This window comes from Nerophis ophidion, linkage group LG05 (assembly GCF_033978795.1).
Source record: "Nerophis ophidion isolate RoL-2023_Sa linkage group LG05, RoL_Noph_v1.0, whole genome shotgun sequence".
Classification (NCBI taxonomy): domain Eukaryota; kingdom Metazoa; phylum Chordata; class Actinopteri; order Syngnathiformes; family Syngnathidae; genus Nerophis; species Nerophis ophidion.
Window position 1 is genome coordinate 59651901 of NC_084615.1, and position 16513 is coordinate 59668413.

Genomic DNA, 16513 nt, shown 5'->3' on the forward strand with positions numbered 1-16513 from the left:
ATTTGTCAACTTTAATTCGGGGACATGCACCTGGGGATAGGCTGATTGGCAACACTAAATTGGCCCTAGTGTGTGAATGTGAGTGTGAATGTTGTCTGTCTATCTGTGTTGGCCCTGCGATGAGGTGGCGACTTGTCCAGGGTGTAATCCGCCTTCCGCCCAAATGTAGCTGAGATAGGGTCCAATATCCCCCGCGACCCCGAAAGGACAAGCAGTAGGAAATGGATGGATGATTCGGGGACTGTGTGGCGCGGTTTGGAGTGGGGCCGTGCCAGCAACCTGGGGGTTACTGGTTCGATCCCCAACTTCTACCAACCTCGTCATGTCTGTTGTGTCCTTAAGCAAGACACTGTGCCCTTGCTCCTGATGGGTCGTGGTTAGGAACTTGCATGGCAGTTCCCACCATCAGTGTGTGAATGTGGAAATAGTGTCAAAGCGCTTTGAGTACCTTAAAGGTAGAAAAGCACTATACAAGTATAACCCATTTACCATTTACATGATTAACACTGTTAGAGATCCAATAATTAAATAGCATGTTTATTCTTCCACGTCTTAACCTTTTTAATTTCTCAGTCCCTAATATGCCACTCCAACTATGGTACTGAGAGACAATAAATTGAATTCATATGCAGTGTAGTCCACCAACTTAAAGGCCTACTGAAACCCACTACTACCCACCACGCAGTCTGATAGTTTATACATCAATGATGAAATATTTACATTGCAACACATCCCAATACGGCCTTTTTAGTTTACTAAATTGCAATTTTAAATTTCCAGGGAGTTTCTTCTTGAAAACGTTGCGTAATGATGATGTGTACGCCTGACGTCACGGACTATTAGGAAATATGAGCGCTGCACACACACACAGCTAAAAGTCATCTGCTTTAACCGCATAATTACACAGTATTTTGGAGATCTGTGTTGCTGAATCTTTTGCAATTTGTTCAATTAATATTGGAGAAGTCAAAGTAGAAAGATGGAGTTGGGAAGCTTTAGCCTTTAGCCATACAAACACATAGTGATTCCTTGTTTAAAATTCCCGGAGGTGAAACTTTACCATGGATCACATCGGTCAAGCGAACATGGATCTCGACCGAATGTCAATCAGCAGGTTACCGTGAGAAAAATGTGGTAAAAAGTCGCTTCTTACCGGAGATCAGCTGAGCTTGCACCATCCATAAAGCTGCCGTCGACTTCCCTCAGACACTGGCCTCAAGACACCCGTGGACAAACCCGTCCGACTATAAGGTACTATTAAACCCACTAAAACACTAGCAACACAATAGAAAGATAAGGGATTTCCCAGAATTACCCTAGTAAATGTGTCTAAAAACATCTGAATCCGTCCCAATGCAATCGTGTTTTTTTTTTAAACTTTTGCCTTTTTAACTTTTTTTTATTTTTATAAATTGTTTCTAGTCCGTCGCTATCAATATCCTCAAACACAAATCTTTCATCCTCGCTCAAATTAATGTGGAAATTGTCGTTTTCTCGGTCCGAATAGCACTTTTTGTTGGAGGCTCCCATTAAAAACAATGTGAGGATGTGAGAGCCATGAATGGGTGACATCATCGTCTGCGACTTCCGCTAAAGGCAGGGCTTTTCTGTTAGCGACCAAAAGTTGCGAACTTTATCGTCGATGTTCTCTACTAAATCCTTTCAGCAAAAATATGGCAATATCGCGAAATGATCAGGTATGACACATAGAATGGACCTGCTATCCCCATTTGAATAAGAAAATCTCATTTCAGTAGGCCTTTAAAAGGTGCGTTATTTGAAGATTCTGAATTGGTCGTATAGTTGGAGTAAACATGAAATTGAATGGTTGTTGGTCTATATGCGCCCTAGTTTGGTTGCATTAAAAATCATATTGAAATTATCCAGGGTATATTATTTGTGGTCAAAGCTAGCCAAACAATACAAATGTAGGATAGTTGATTGCATGATGCTCGATATTAACATGATTAGTCATCGAGACGTTCACATACACGGGGTGGGGTTAGCAGCAGATGACCAATCACAAGCATTAACACTGTACACACAGCACACCAGCTTACACTATGTGAAGTCAAATGCACATGGTAGAAAATAAAAAGTAAATTAATTCAACGTTTTAAGTGTGCGTGTGTGTGTGTGTATATTTGTGTGTGTGTGCGCGTTAGCGGTGGTATATTACTACATCAAAACACACTTCAATAAAGGATGAGAGCGCAGCAAACTGGCGGAGGAGCTGACAGCGATATGAGGCTACATATGAAAGGAAAATAATTCCACTTTTATTGGAAGAAACTGAACCAATAATGAATATAATGATAGTAAAAAAAAATACTCCGAAAGGAAGATATTCGCCATTTTCAGCGGCGGGCCGTGCATTTCTAACTTACTGAACGTCTTCAGTGATGTCCTAAGTTCAACTTTAATAAATAGCTCACATAATACCACAATATACTGTATGTCACCACATGACCACAGCTAAAGAAATACTATACTGAAACACACTTGCACACTACTGATCTTTGAAACACCTCAATTGTGTACAAAATGGGCTATTTTTCTGGCGCATATAAACATCAATAAACCCACATCAGCAATTAAAACAGTCAAAATAGTCAAAATCCATCCATCCCTTTCCTACCGTTTGTCCCTCTTGGGGTCGCGGGGGATGCTGGAGCCTATCACAGCTGCACTATAGCGTGAGGCGGGGTACACAACTATACCCAACCAGCTTAAAATTATTGTAAACAATCAACTTGTTCGTGCAAATATACACAGTAAAATCCCCAGTGTTAATTATGCAGTGTTAATATGCATAATATCTATCAGAGTTATTACAACAACAGCTGGAGTAAAACGCCCCCCAGTGTTGGTGTTGATCTCCATCGTTGAACGAGACAGTGTTAGAGGTACACTGATTAGCCCCGACCTCCAACCCCTCCTCGTGTCCACACCCTGAAGAATGTTCTGGAAGCCATTTTCTGACTGTTTAAGGCAGGGGCGCTCACACTTTTTCTGCAGGCGAGCTACTTTTCAATTGACCAAGTCGAGGAGATCTACCTCATTCCTATTTATAATTCATATTTATTTATTTATGAAAGAGACATTTTTGTTAACAAGTTAATGGTGTTTAATGATAATACAAGCATGTTTAACACACATAGATTCCTTTCTTTCATGAAGACAAGAATATAAATTGGTGTATTTGATTCTGATGACTTGCATTTATTGGAATTAGACAGAGGTGCTGATAACGTCCGCATTTTCAAATGGAGGAAATAAAAAGTCCTCCTTTCTGTCCAATACCACATGAAAGTGGTTGGATTTGGCATCTCATTTGTCCAACTTGCATACTCGTTTTTAAACACTTTGTTATGAGAGTAGCATATGTGTGTGGCCCTTTAATGTCTGGCAGCAGGTGAGTGACGTCAGTGAGTGTGCGGGTGGGCAAGCAAGTGAGAAAGCGGTCGCTGAGGGCGGGGGAGAAATACATTGGCATCAAACTCCGTAGCTTGCTAGCTTGTGCACGCTAGCTTTCTGAGACTCTTATTTTGTTAGCACAGGCAGGATGAAACAGGTCTTTTATGGTGAAGACAGGAACTGTGCAGTCGGTCTTTAGAGTTTTGACAGTAGGTACGGAGTCTCTAGAAATAAAATGTGTTTCTCTGCGTCCGCCCTGTTAGTGATTTTTTTCTTAAATATGAGCTCGCAGCAGCCAGCGTCATCTCACAAGATCCTCGGGTGCCGAGAATGTCAAACAACTGACGAAAGTGAAGTCTTGGTATGATTGATGATTGCTCATTTTTATGTATATATTTTAATGCCTGGCTTGAGATCGACTGACACACCCTCCGAGATCGATCGACGTAATGGGCACCCCTGGTTTAAGGACTGTGGTAAGTTGCTTCTCCTCTCTTACTAAATCTATTATTTGTAATTTGTAGCATCATGTCAGAATTTACTTTATATTGTTGCTCAATATGTAATGAAGCTATTTGTGTACGGTTTTGTATCTAAAAAATATGGTATTCTAAGAGGGCTAATGTCACCCACTGAATGCTAGCTTAAATGTTAGCCACTTCAGACTTCGTTTTTGTGAGGGATGTGGGACAATTTCAAACATTATATGGAATGGAATATTTAATATGTAAATTGTACATAGTTATGCTCTGGAGATGTGGCAAAAAAAATATTGAGTAACCCTGGTCTAGGCACTGTTGAGCGTGGGTGGCCAGAGCACAAAATCATGAGGTGTGTGTGTGTAAATATTTTTGCTTCTACATTGTTAATGGCGAGGTTACTAAACAATCACCTGTTAGCTTACCAGCGTGAAGATATGCAGATAAGATTACAGGTATCATAAATCATGTTTAATTGTATGTGTTTTTTGAATTGAGTGTGCAATTTCACATTTGTTGGCCCTTTTTTTTGGTAGCCCTATTTGAAATTATATATAGGAGTGTCAAGTCATTAGGTTTTTCTAATGATCATTTTTCTTATATTTGTGTATACAGTATTTGTTTTGACTGGGCCTTTCAACTTTGGCTGTATGTTTTGCTTCAAAATAACTGATTTGAAACTCATTTAAAAAATATATCAAATGACCTGTCAATTTCTGCTTTTTTTCTGTTTCCTAGCATTTGCCAAATTCGGTGTCCCAGCTGTAAATGAAGGTGTCAAAGTTGTTGACAGTTCAGGGACTGAGATGGATGACGATGTTTTTGAGGAAATTGTGAAGGATCCAGCCACTGGGGTACTAACCATCAAATACAAAACAGGTTTGTTACCGCTTTAAATTTGTAAGCTATATTAACATTTTTATTCCAATATTGAGAAGAGGTAAATCTTTATTTATAATCAAGCTAAGTAGATTTTGTTTTTAAAGTAAACCAATATCCTCCATTGATTAGGTGTGGTTTTATGAGCAAATTGTGTCCAACATGTCTTATTTCTCCTTTTTGCAATGGTGGTTAGAATCTGACTCCATGGTAACCTCTCCAAAGTCACAACATCCGTTTGTTCATCGGACTCAGACAAAATCATCCTTGAAGACACTCTTACCAGAAAGCGTCAGAGGCTGGACTCTGAAGCTATGCAAGTAAGACTTCATACAGGCACTAATGCTTTCTATTGAACAAGGATTCAAATGGTTCAAACATCCATCCATCCATTTTCTACCGCTTATTCCCGTTCGGGGTCGCGGGGGGCGCCGGCGCCTATCTCAGCTACAATCGGGCGGAAGGCGGTTCAAACAATGATCGTAAATTGGATCGTATGAGCGCTATGTTTAAGTTCTGTCCAGATTTTAACATTGTATTGTACTAAATATAGATTTCTTAAACGGTTTTATATTTTGGTTTGATATTATTTCAGCTGGTGAAATCCATTCTTACCAAGAAATCGGGTAGAGCGATATATAATAAGTGAATACAACCGAACTAAGTCCTTGACAGAACAGAGCAGAAGAAAATTGGTGAATATACTGGCAGCTGAGATGACGGAGAAGAATGGGTAAGCTGTTTATTGGTTTTGATTAGCACATGTGTTCTTATTTAGATTTCAGAGTAATCTAAAGTAAGTAATAAATATTTCACTTCATCTTATAAAACGTGTGTATGACGAATAAACGTGAATGTAATTTTTTTTTAAAGTACATCTCCATCAAGACAGGTGAAGGAAATGTATGCACAAAGAATTGTGAACTTGTTCCCCAACCTCAGAGCCCCATTTTCCAAGAATGGCTATGTGGGTTACACACTCTTAATTGTTGTTATTGTCTTTATTTTGAGTTGTCCCAAAGTATGTTGTGACTAATTGTGCCTATTTTTGCAATTCTCCTACAGGAACATTTTTATGGAGAATTAAAACTATTCAGAGATGCAGTGCTAAAGAAAGGCGATCATCATTTGGAGGTAATCCGATATTATTCTTGAAAAATGTATTGAATAGAAGTCATATGAGCACTTATTGGTTTTGTTGCATTTGTTGCAATGCTTTTCAGCCAATAGCCAAACCATTTGTTCATAAAAGTTGGGTCACATTCAGCTGACAAAGGGTTTTGAACTGTATGTGATTGTCATGAGTCGTATGTCCCTATATTGGTTAGCTTTGGCGGAAGGACCATCTGATGAAGACAAGTCGGGAGGACCAACTGTTGGACGAGTTACCCAATTCCATCCAGAGATTGTCCTGTCTTGGAAGCCACTGTTCGGCTGATGTGGACATGGTCATCAAAAAGATGAAGCTGACATTTCCCCATCGGCATAACATGGGCCTGGACCAACAGCAGTCAAGCAACATTCTATCTTATTTTCCTCGTTTTAAAGACATCAATGGCTTGGTAATTATCTCATCAATATTTTCTGTATTAATGTTGTACAACTATTGCACATTTTAACTGTCGTTTACTGTGTAATTTTAAAATTGGTAACTAACTTCCCACTACAGGTTGAACAGGATTTTGTTCTAATGTTTGGAGAGGATTAATCGTGCAGGTTTCTGGAGATGTGGCCAACCACATTCAAAAAGAAGATCTTCCAACAATGCAGAAAGCTTCCCTCCATCTTTGAGCTTGAGGAACTCCTGATGGCAGCTGACCCTCCTGAGGATGGGGCTGAAGTGAACGTGGACTTTGGTAAGATGTTTGTAAGGATACATTCATTTAAATGAGAAAGCATGTTCAAAATGCGGACTTGCAACCATAATTAGAACAAAAATCCAAAGTTTTTGGCCTCACCAAGAAGATTTTTGGGGAAAAAATAGCTTCTTCAGGTGTTTTTAAAGTGCCATATTTTATTTATATATATATATATATATATATATATATATATATATATATATATATATATATATATATATATATATATATATATATATATATATATATATATATAGTAATGAAAATGCCACTGACCTTGCAGTATATTAAATTAAATTGTTGGTCCACATTTGAAGTAGGCAATCAAACTTTTTCTGTTTCAGGTTGGGACAGCAACCTCTCATCGATTTTGCTGCTCTTACACTTGATCCCACCGACTGCTCTAGGAAGAGGCCAGGAGAAGTTTCTGCATCCCGGGCTGAGAAGCATCTTGTGGTCTTCAAAAAGGTTTGTATTGTTCTCTAATGAAGGATATTTAGTTTTCAATAACTTATATAATCATTTCTATTATATAACCACAACCATGTCGATTTTTTTATTCTTCTCTCCATAGACTGGATAAAGCATCTTAGAACATCTTGACACCATTATTACCAGTACTCAACCCTATCTCCTGGCTGTTGGAGTGAGGAAGAATACAATCCACGAGTTCTTCATAATTCTCGACAAGAATGTTGTACCTTGCAGGTCACACTCCTCTCTTGGTGCTTTTGATGAACTGTTTAAAGCACAGTTTGTGTTTGCGACATCATACCACACAATGCTCCACAACATGTACACATTCATGCCTTACTCCAAACCATTTGATGTTCAAATGGCGTATGGAACATCATGTTCCACATTGTATGTTGTCCCATATTGTCATTTCATGCAGACCTAAGGTCACCCTTTATGTATTCTGTCCCTAAAGTTTATTGTCCTGCCTGACAAATAAATAAAGGTTACTAAACGTATGATATTATATTACTGTGTTTTGCACTCACTTGCTATTTACAAGACAAAGTTGGTGAGACTTAATTTGACACTGCACAAGAGTAAATCAAGTAGAATGAGCACCATTTTTTTTTTCAGAAATAGTGTGAGGTTTTATAAAAACTGCAATATTTAGCACATTTTTACTGTTTACCAAATATTTTTTTCTTCACGGCAACGGAGTGAATAATCATCATATTAGTGTATTATCAAACCTTATCAGAGTTTTATTTCAACACCATTTAACTTGGTGTACAATTATCACCACAGAAGAGTAATTTATCAACACTACTCAAGAGTAATAAGTTGAACAACACTCCACAGTGTTACATTTCTGACTCTATTTAGTGTTCATTTAACTCTATAAATTTAACACTATGGAAAGACATGCACCTGATTGGCAACACTAAATTGGCCCTAGTGTGTGAATGTGAGTGTGAATGTTGTCTGTCTATCTGTGTTGGCCCTGTGATGAGGTGGCGACTTGTCCAGGGTGTACCCCGCCTTCCGCCCGATTGTAGCTGAGACAGGCGCCAGCGCCCCCCGCGACCCCGAAAGGGAATAAGCGGTAGAAAATGGATGGATGGATGGATGGAAAGAGTAAATTTAACACCAGCTCAGGTTAGGGCCAAATAGATGTTTGAGTAGTGTTAAATTTAACTCTTTAAGTGTTGATTTAACACTATAGAATTTACTGTGTAAGGTCCATCCATCATCCATGTTCTACCGCTTGTCCCTTATGGGGTTGCAGGGAGTACACAAATAGACAGACAACATTCACACTCACATTCACACACTAGGGCCAATTTAGTGTTGCCAATCAACCTATCCCCAGGTGCATGTCTTTGGAAGTGGGAGGAAGCCGGAGTACCCAAAGGGAACCCACGCAGTCATGGGGAGAACATGCAAACTCCACACGGAAAGAGCATGAAAAAATTGTAAAATAAATATATATATATATATATATATATATATATATATATATATATATATTTGAACTCACAATTTGCAGAGGCCATTGGAAGCCGGAAGCCAGGGGTACCGCTCATAGTTGCTTGATCTGAACAAATCTGAAGGTTTTTTTTTCTTTTTTACCAAGATTTGTGTTGCCACTAGGAACCAACACAGCAAGGTTATCCTGTGACTCGCAAACTGTAGTGACTGGAGTCTCTACACATAAAATAACATACACAGGTGGGAACAGACCAAGAAGTGATTTATACAGTATATAAAAAACATCCATCGCGAAAATCTGTGGACAGACAACTATGGTAAGTTTGCCATTGCATACAAAGTGCAATTGTGGTCAACCACAACAAGTAATACAGCGCAAGGCACAGTGAAAGACAGTACCCATTTTTTTTTTTTCAAATAAATGTCAGGTTTATTCATAAAAATTAAGTCTCTATAATCTAGCAAAGTCATTAAAGTGGTCAGAATGAAGTTTTTCCTAACTTGTTAGTAAAAACAGGGCTTATTTCTATAGGAAAAAAAACAACTATTTAATTTAATTTTAGCCACTAGTTTTTCCATGTGTCATTTAAAGGACAAGGTCCCATCAAAAACAATAGATGGATAGATAGATAGATAGATAGATAGATAGATAGATAGATAGATAGATAGTACTTTGATTCCTTCAGGAGACTTCCCCTCAGGAAAATTAAAAATCCCCAAGTACTTGTATATATGTCTGTATGTCGTGTCAACCCAATCAACAGTTGATATTTTTGGAATGTTAAAAGGCAATTGTTTGAATATAACATTAACCCTGATTAATCTTTATTGAGCTTTAGTCTCAGCTGATTCAGCTGGGACTGGACACAATCAAAAACAAGACTGCAGGAGCTGAAAAGTTTGCGAGAGAGCGGTTATGAACAATATGTGACCGCGTCATCTGCAAAAAAAAAAGGTAACGCAGCATCCAACTGACTATCACAAAGATTGTTTACATATGTGGGAAACAACAATGGACCTAATACGGAACACTAAGGTACACCCTTTAATTCAGTGAGGAAAGACGGGGAGGACCCAGCAAACTGGAGACATTGGGTTCGACCATACAGGTAATTAGAAAACCACTTTACAGCATGCTGGGATAGAACAATCCTGTGCAGTCCGTCTGCCAAAATAATATGGTCGACCGTATCAAATTCTTTTGAAAGCTCAATTTGAATGGTAATTTATTGGGTTTTATGGGCCAAATAGAGGGCCCCCCATTGGCTCCATTGTAAACAAACTTTTATTTACGCTTATTAACGAATTAGAATGCAAAAACATATTTTCAAAAATCCATCTGCCGTCATTTCTTTCGTAATAATAGGCAAAATTCCCACCAAAAGTGCAGTTCCCCTTTAGGAATAATTTGTGGCCTCACTTTTGGTAGCTTAGCTTCCCTACCAGTGGCAAAAACACAGTGATCACTCAAATCACTTTCAAAAATACTAACATAAGAGTGTTTATGAGAAGCGTTTGTTAAAAAAGATCTAAAAGACAATATTTCTTTGGAGAGCAAATAAACATCCCCGGCCATCGTAAGTTAAAAAGGGCGAGTAGATAAGTTTAAGCCCCGACTTAAACGTGTGGACAATGCTGAAGAAACACGTGCATGTCAGAAAACCAGCACATTTAGCTGAACTAACTGCATCAATTTTGTAAAGAGGAGAGGTCAACAATTCAACCGGAAGCTTGCCAGAAGCTTGTGGATGGCTGCCAAAAGGGCCTTATTGTTGTGAAACTTGCCAAGGGACATGTAACCAAATATTAAAATTGCTGCATGTATACTTTTGACCCAGCAGATTTGGTCACATTTTCAGTAGACCCATAATAAATTCATAAAAGACTCAAACTGCATGAATATTTTTTGTGATAAAGAAGTTTGTGCTCCAATCACTCTATCACAAAAAAAAATAAGAGTTGTAGAAATGATTGGAAAGTCAAGACAGATATGACATCATGTTCTTTACAAGTGTATGGAAACTTTTGACCACGACTGTATATCACGTTCAACGGTTTAACGTGATGCAACCTAGGAGGCCAACTGTCAACAACTCATAATCTGATTGGCTTTACAACTGTCTATTTACAACTGTATGTTCCCCATTCACCTACATTGCACAGACCGCCGCATCGTTGATTCAGAAGGACTCCGGCAGACTTCATATCCACTCAGAATTAGCTGAATTCTGAGTGGATATAAACTAACGTAAAAACAGCGACACAGTAGCCTCATGTGACTAGAAGAGAATATGATGAATACTTTTATATATTTAGGGACATAACAATAAAACTGAAATTAACTTTTGTGTATTAATGATCGTAAATTATGTTAAACCAGAAAAGGCCTTGCTTGCCCTGATGGCCTACCACCTGTTGTATGGACACTGTGTCTCGATGTAAGCATACGAGCTGTCAGAAAAGAGACAGTCATTCCAACAACAAAAGTACACATTTTCTCATTTAAATCATGGGAAAAAAATCAAAAAAGTTTCGGCAGCTACCTGCATGTCATTGATTTTAATTTTCTAGGAATGTCTGTGTTGATCCGTAGATGACATCAAAGAAGACGACATCATTTTCAGAGTGAAGTGAATTATAAGTGAAGTGAATTATATTTATATAGCGCTTTTCTCTAGTGACTCAAAGCGCTTTACATAGTGAAACCCTATATCCAAGTTACATTTAAACCAGTGTGGGTGGCACTGGGAGCAGGTGGGTAAAGTGTCTTGCTCAAGGACACAACGGCATTGACTAGGATGGCGGAAGCGGGAATCGAACCTGCAACCCTCAAGTTGCTGGCATGGCCACTCTACCAACCGAGCTAAACCGCCCCAGAGACAATTGATTGGTCAGTGTCCAGAACTGTTAATGCCACTATTCCAGCCTGCTCTGGCACATGAGTTACCATGGCAACATATTCTGCTAAAACATTAACCAGTGTTGTAAAACTGCATGTTGTGGCTCAATTCTCAAGCTTATCCTGGGTAAGCACGAATCCTGCTCTGCAATACAAGCCCGTGTAGGTGTTTAGCACATGTAAATAAACATGAACTGATTTCAGATACAGGTCACTTCAAAGTAGATGTTTAAGGACCGGCAAAACAGTTGGACAAAAATTTGGGTTGTGCATTGAAAACCTCTAAAGGCCCAAGCTGTTTTTTTGGCAAGCTTTTCGTAACACCCCAATTCAGTAGTGTACACAATTTTGGAAATAAGAGCTAAAAGGTACTGTCCACGCATGTGGCCACTAAGCCTTTGAAAGGTTAACACACGCATTGTAGCAGCCTAAAACATGCATGCATACACTTTATAGTTTGATCTCACAGAGTGTTGCAATATTAGAGTGATATGGATGTAAAATAGTTCATGTCTTATGTGCATCATTAAATCACCCATATATAGACAAACTATGAACAGATGGTAAAGCTTATTTTGCTCTGAGCAGGAACTAACTAGAAAACAGTACTCTCTCTCTCTCTCTCTCCCTCTCTGTCTCACACACACCCACACACACACACACACACAAAGCTGCAGCTGGGTAAAGCAAAGGCATGAACTGGAAACAACTTGAGGCATTTCATATTTCCTCTAGGTTCCTCTAGTAGTTGTGGTCACCTAAGGCAGCGCGCACACACACACACACACACACACACACACACACACTGCCGAATACACACGGCTCTTATTTAATCAAGCTACCCAGGGCAAAACTTCTACATAACATCTGTCCAACATTTTATCTGTCCTGCTGCAGCTCGCTGAGAGACGGATGCTATGATTGAAGAGAAAAACAAGGAATAAGATAGAAGCCGCAGGGGATAAAGAAGGAAAGGAAGACCGGTGAAGACATCAACAAGAGATGTTATGGTAGGAAAATAGGATCGATGTATAGATGACATTAAACTGCTGTGGTAAAAAATTCCAGTCGGGTTTTGATGACTAAAGTAATTTTACCTTATTTTCACATTTATTTGAAAATCTGGCATTTGATGGACTCATAATCCCAAAAAGGTTAATTTATTTTTATTGAAATAGAGTATATGTGTTTGTCTCATTGCCACATGTTTATTGGGAGCATCTAGTTGAACAGGAAAATAAGCAGCATTCATACAATTTTTTTTTCCAAAAAAGATTAGATCATTGTTGGAATGTTGCCTTGGTGGGAAATTAGCGTATCAAAAAAAAAGAACATGAGTTTGACTATAAGATTAGTTACATGCCTGGAAGCATTTTTCTGAACACGTTATGTTCTTATCATTAATATATGAATGTGTAAAACGAGGCTTGCATGTGGATATTGGTGCTTTCTCAAATTTCCGCACCTTCATGGAACCATCAAAGGACCAGAAATGTTCCTAAATGTTTGTAAGGCTTTTGACCACAAATTAAAGGTGGCTTTGAAAACTGTGCCAGTTCTAGGCAGGCATATATGATAAGGCAGTCAGAAGTGTGAAAGGTGATTAAGTGAAGATGCTGCGCCATCATGTTCCACCACTATTTTTCTCTGCTAATACAGTAGTATCATTGCCTTCTTCATTAAATGTGTCTGTTAGCTACAGTATGGGTCTGATTTACTAACGTTATGCAGCTAAAATAGGCTCCAGCACCCCCCGCGACCCTGAAAGGGACAAACGGTAGAAAATGGATGGATGGATGTTTATGTTGCTCAACATCAGGACCTAATTCAACAAGTTCTCAACATAGTTTATGTCTTGTGTCTGCTGGGATCAGCTGTAATCCATCACAACCACAAAGAATAACTTAACAGGTCTTATGTACTTGGCCACGTCAAGGTAAAATACCCCATCTGTAATTCTGACCCCGTGTAGATTTTAAAAAAAATCCTAGGACAAATATTACACTGTGGACCCAATTCTTTTTTTTTAGAAATCATTGCGAATTTCACCCAGGAAAAAGAGGACAAGCTCAAATAAAATCAACAATATTGGGATTACTTATGGAGTATATTGTGAATACATTGAGAACAGGAAGTGAACAAAAGTTTTAGCAACTGTTATGTAAAAGAAAAGGAGTAGGATTAAATAAGCTCTGCTTCTTCCTACTACTTTTCGAACATGTTGAAAAGAGCAACTGGAAATTGTGATGTATCAGGTTGTATGCTTGCATGTTTGAAATAAACTCAAACTCAAACTCAAACAAGGGCTTTCAATTAATATGACATTCATGGCCATAACAAATGTATACTGTAGAACAGTGGTTCTCAACCTTTTTTCAGTGATGTACCCCCTGTGAACATTTTTTTAGTTCAAGTACCCCCTAATCAGAGCAAAGTATTTTTGGTTGAAAAAAAGAGATAAATAAGTAAAATACAGCACTATGTCATCAGTTTCTGATTTATTAAATTGTATAACAGTGCAAAATATTTCTCATTTGTAGTGGTCTTTCTTGAACTATTTGGGGAAAAAAAGATAAAAAAAATAACTAAAAACTTGTTGAAAAATAAACAAGTGATTGAATTATAAATAAAGATTTCTACACAGAAGTAATCATCAACTTAAAGTGCCCTCTTTGGGGATTGTAATAGAGATCCATCTGGATTCATGAACTTAATTCTAAACCTTTCTTCACACAAAAAGCAATCTTTAACATCAATATTTATGGAACATGTCCACAAAAAATCTAGCTGTCAATGTTGTAAGCACAATACCAATGGCGCGCAGTTTGCAAAATGCGCAACCGCATTTTCCAAATTTAATGTCAAATTAAATCAAATCAAATCAAATGTTTATTAGGATTCATCACTATACAGTGACTAAACTACTGACTAAACTACTACCAAGTGTGGATTCAGGCCGGGTGGCCTATTTCAAGTCCAAGTAACACTGCATTATTATATTTTATAAATACTAAACCAAGTTGTGGTAGTAGTTTAGTCAGTAGTTCTGTCGTGGATGTACACCGTATAGTGATGAATCCAATAAACATTTGATTTGATTTGATTTGACATTAAACCGCATTTTGCAAATTGCGCGCCATTGGTGTTGTGCTTACAACATCAACACTGAATATTGCATAGTTGCATTTCTTTTCACAGTTTATGAACTTACAATCATATTTTGTTGAAGTATTATTCAATAAATATATTTATAAAGGATTTTTGAATTGTTGCTATTTTTAGAATATTTTTTAAAAATCTCACGTACCCCTTGGCATACCTTCAAGTACCTCCAGGGGTACGCGTACCCCCATTTGAGAACCACTGCTGTAGAAGATGACCACAGCAGTACAAATGCAGGTGAAATATATTACCCTCCATGTGTCTTGCAGAGATTCCATCACATTATTTTTTTCTATTAAGTAACATGACATTTGTGTGGATAATCTTGCAAAAACACTTGCTCCATAAATAAAAAATCCAATGGAAGTTTTGTATCACTCAGCCTGGTCTTGTGAGGATTTCTGTCTACAAGTGAAATCAGATTGAAATTTGTGTTGGCAATGCAACACCATCAAGTCAAAGTGAATAGAGTAATACATATAGAGATTTATGGACTATTTTTTTCTAAGAAACTTATTATTGAACCCGACTTGTTACCAATTTAGTTCCAAAAGCCCCTGAAAAGGAGATAATATGAACCCTTTGGGGATCAAATACCTATTTCACTCACTCAAATATTACATAAATTAATGTACAGTTTTTCTTTTGTTGTGGTCGATATTCCATCTCTCTCAGTGTAGAGCAAAAAAAAAAATCCATAACTTCCCGAACATGTCCACCAAAACTATTTAGTTTTAGATTCTTAATTGGTTATATATAATTTGTTATAACGCGCCCAGGCTTGGGTCAAGATTTCCAACTAATACTCAAGAGCAATTTTTTTGCTGGGAGGCGACAGCGGTAACAACTATGCATGAATAACAGCATTAATACATGTCTGGAAATATTAAAATTACAATCATAGACGAAATATGACAACACTTTCTATAACCTTCCCAGACTGAGTATGACCTTTAAAGACTGTTTTCTCATTCTGAACGAGTATTACAACTAAGCCAGAGGCCCAGCTAGCTCTTTAAACTGACACTTATTAATGTCATATATTAATATGTTGAATTTAATCCAGTGGTCTTAAACACACAGGACAGTCTGAAAGGCCACTCTATAAATTGTGTCTGAATGCATTATTTTGGAGCAGCGTTTCTGTCTACAATTACATTGGAAGGCACTCTCTCGAGTATGTACAATATTGTATATTTCCTGTTGCAATCCGCTGCTCGGATCTACACATATTTATTTTTCCATTTTGTATATCTCTCCATCCGACTCCTTATTTCATGTTTGCTTTGTCACCATGGTTACTCATCAGTCCACCTGCTAGTCTCAGTCCCCGCACACCTGCTACTAATTATCACCCTCCTATATAAGCCTTTGTCTTTTCTTTGTTCAGTCTGGGTCCATAAAATTTTGCCCACATGCAACAAGTGACGACTGCTTATTTTGGTATGTGTATTCTCGCTAGCTCATATGCTAAGCCACCTGCCTTTTCTTAGCTCTCATGCTAATTGTTTTTGTTTTTACATTTTGTGCCATCGTGCAAAGTCTAGTTTTCTGTTTGTATATCCTAGTTCTCATATTAGCGATTTTGGTTTGTTTTTTATTAGCTCCAGTATTTCTGTTCAGAGCTCCCTTTTTGTTAAATAAATATTTTAAGATCTTACCTTTGTTGTGTTCACGTTTCACGCATCCTCGAAGGAATCGAACCCGGCACCACGATGCCGAACAGTCATTACAATTTCAGCTGTTTTTTTTTTTATATATATATATGACAGATCTAATCAAAACTTGGGGGCAATCGATAAGTTTGAAAAAGGATGCAAGTCCAGCTGATATTTTACGGCAGTAATAATAAATTACAGTAATTTTACGTG

General features: G+C 37.9%; 1 protein-coding gene and 1 long non-coding RNA gene across 4 annotated transcripts in view; one reads left to right on the plus strand and one right to left on the minus strand.

The window, feature by feature from the left end:
- The window catches only part of il1rapl2 (interleukin 1 receptor accessory protein-like 2), a 761422-nt gene that overhangs the window by 171171 nt on the left and 573738 nt on the right, over positions 1–16513 (minus strand). The gene's annotated exons all lie outside the window — the stretch shown is intronic.
- On the plus strand, positions 5723–6199 carry LOC133553446 (uncharacterized). The gene is made up of 3 exons (XR_009806914.1): positions 5723–5742; positions 5841–5909; positions 6104–6199. It is a non-coding gene; the product is annotated as an uncharacterized LOC133553446 (long non-coding RNA).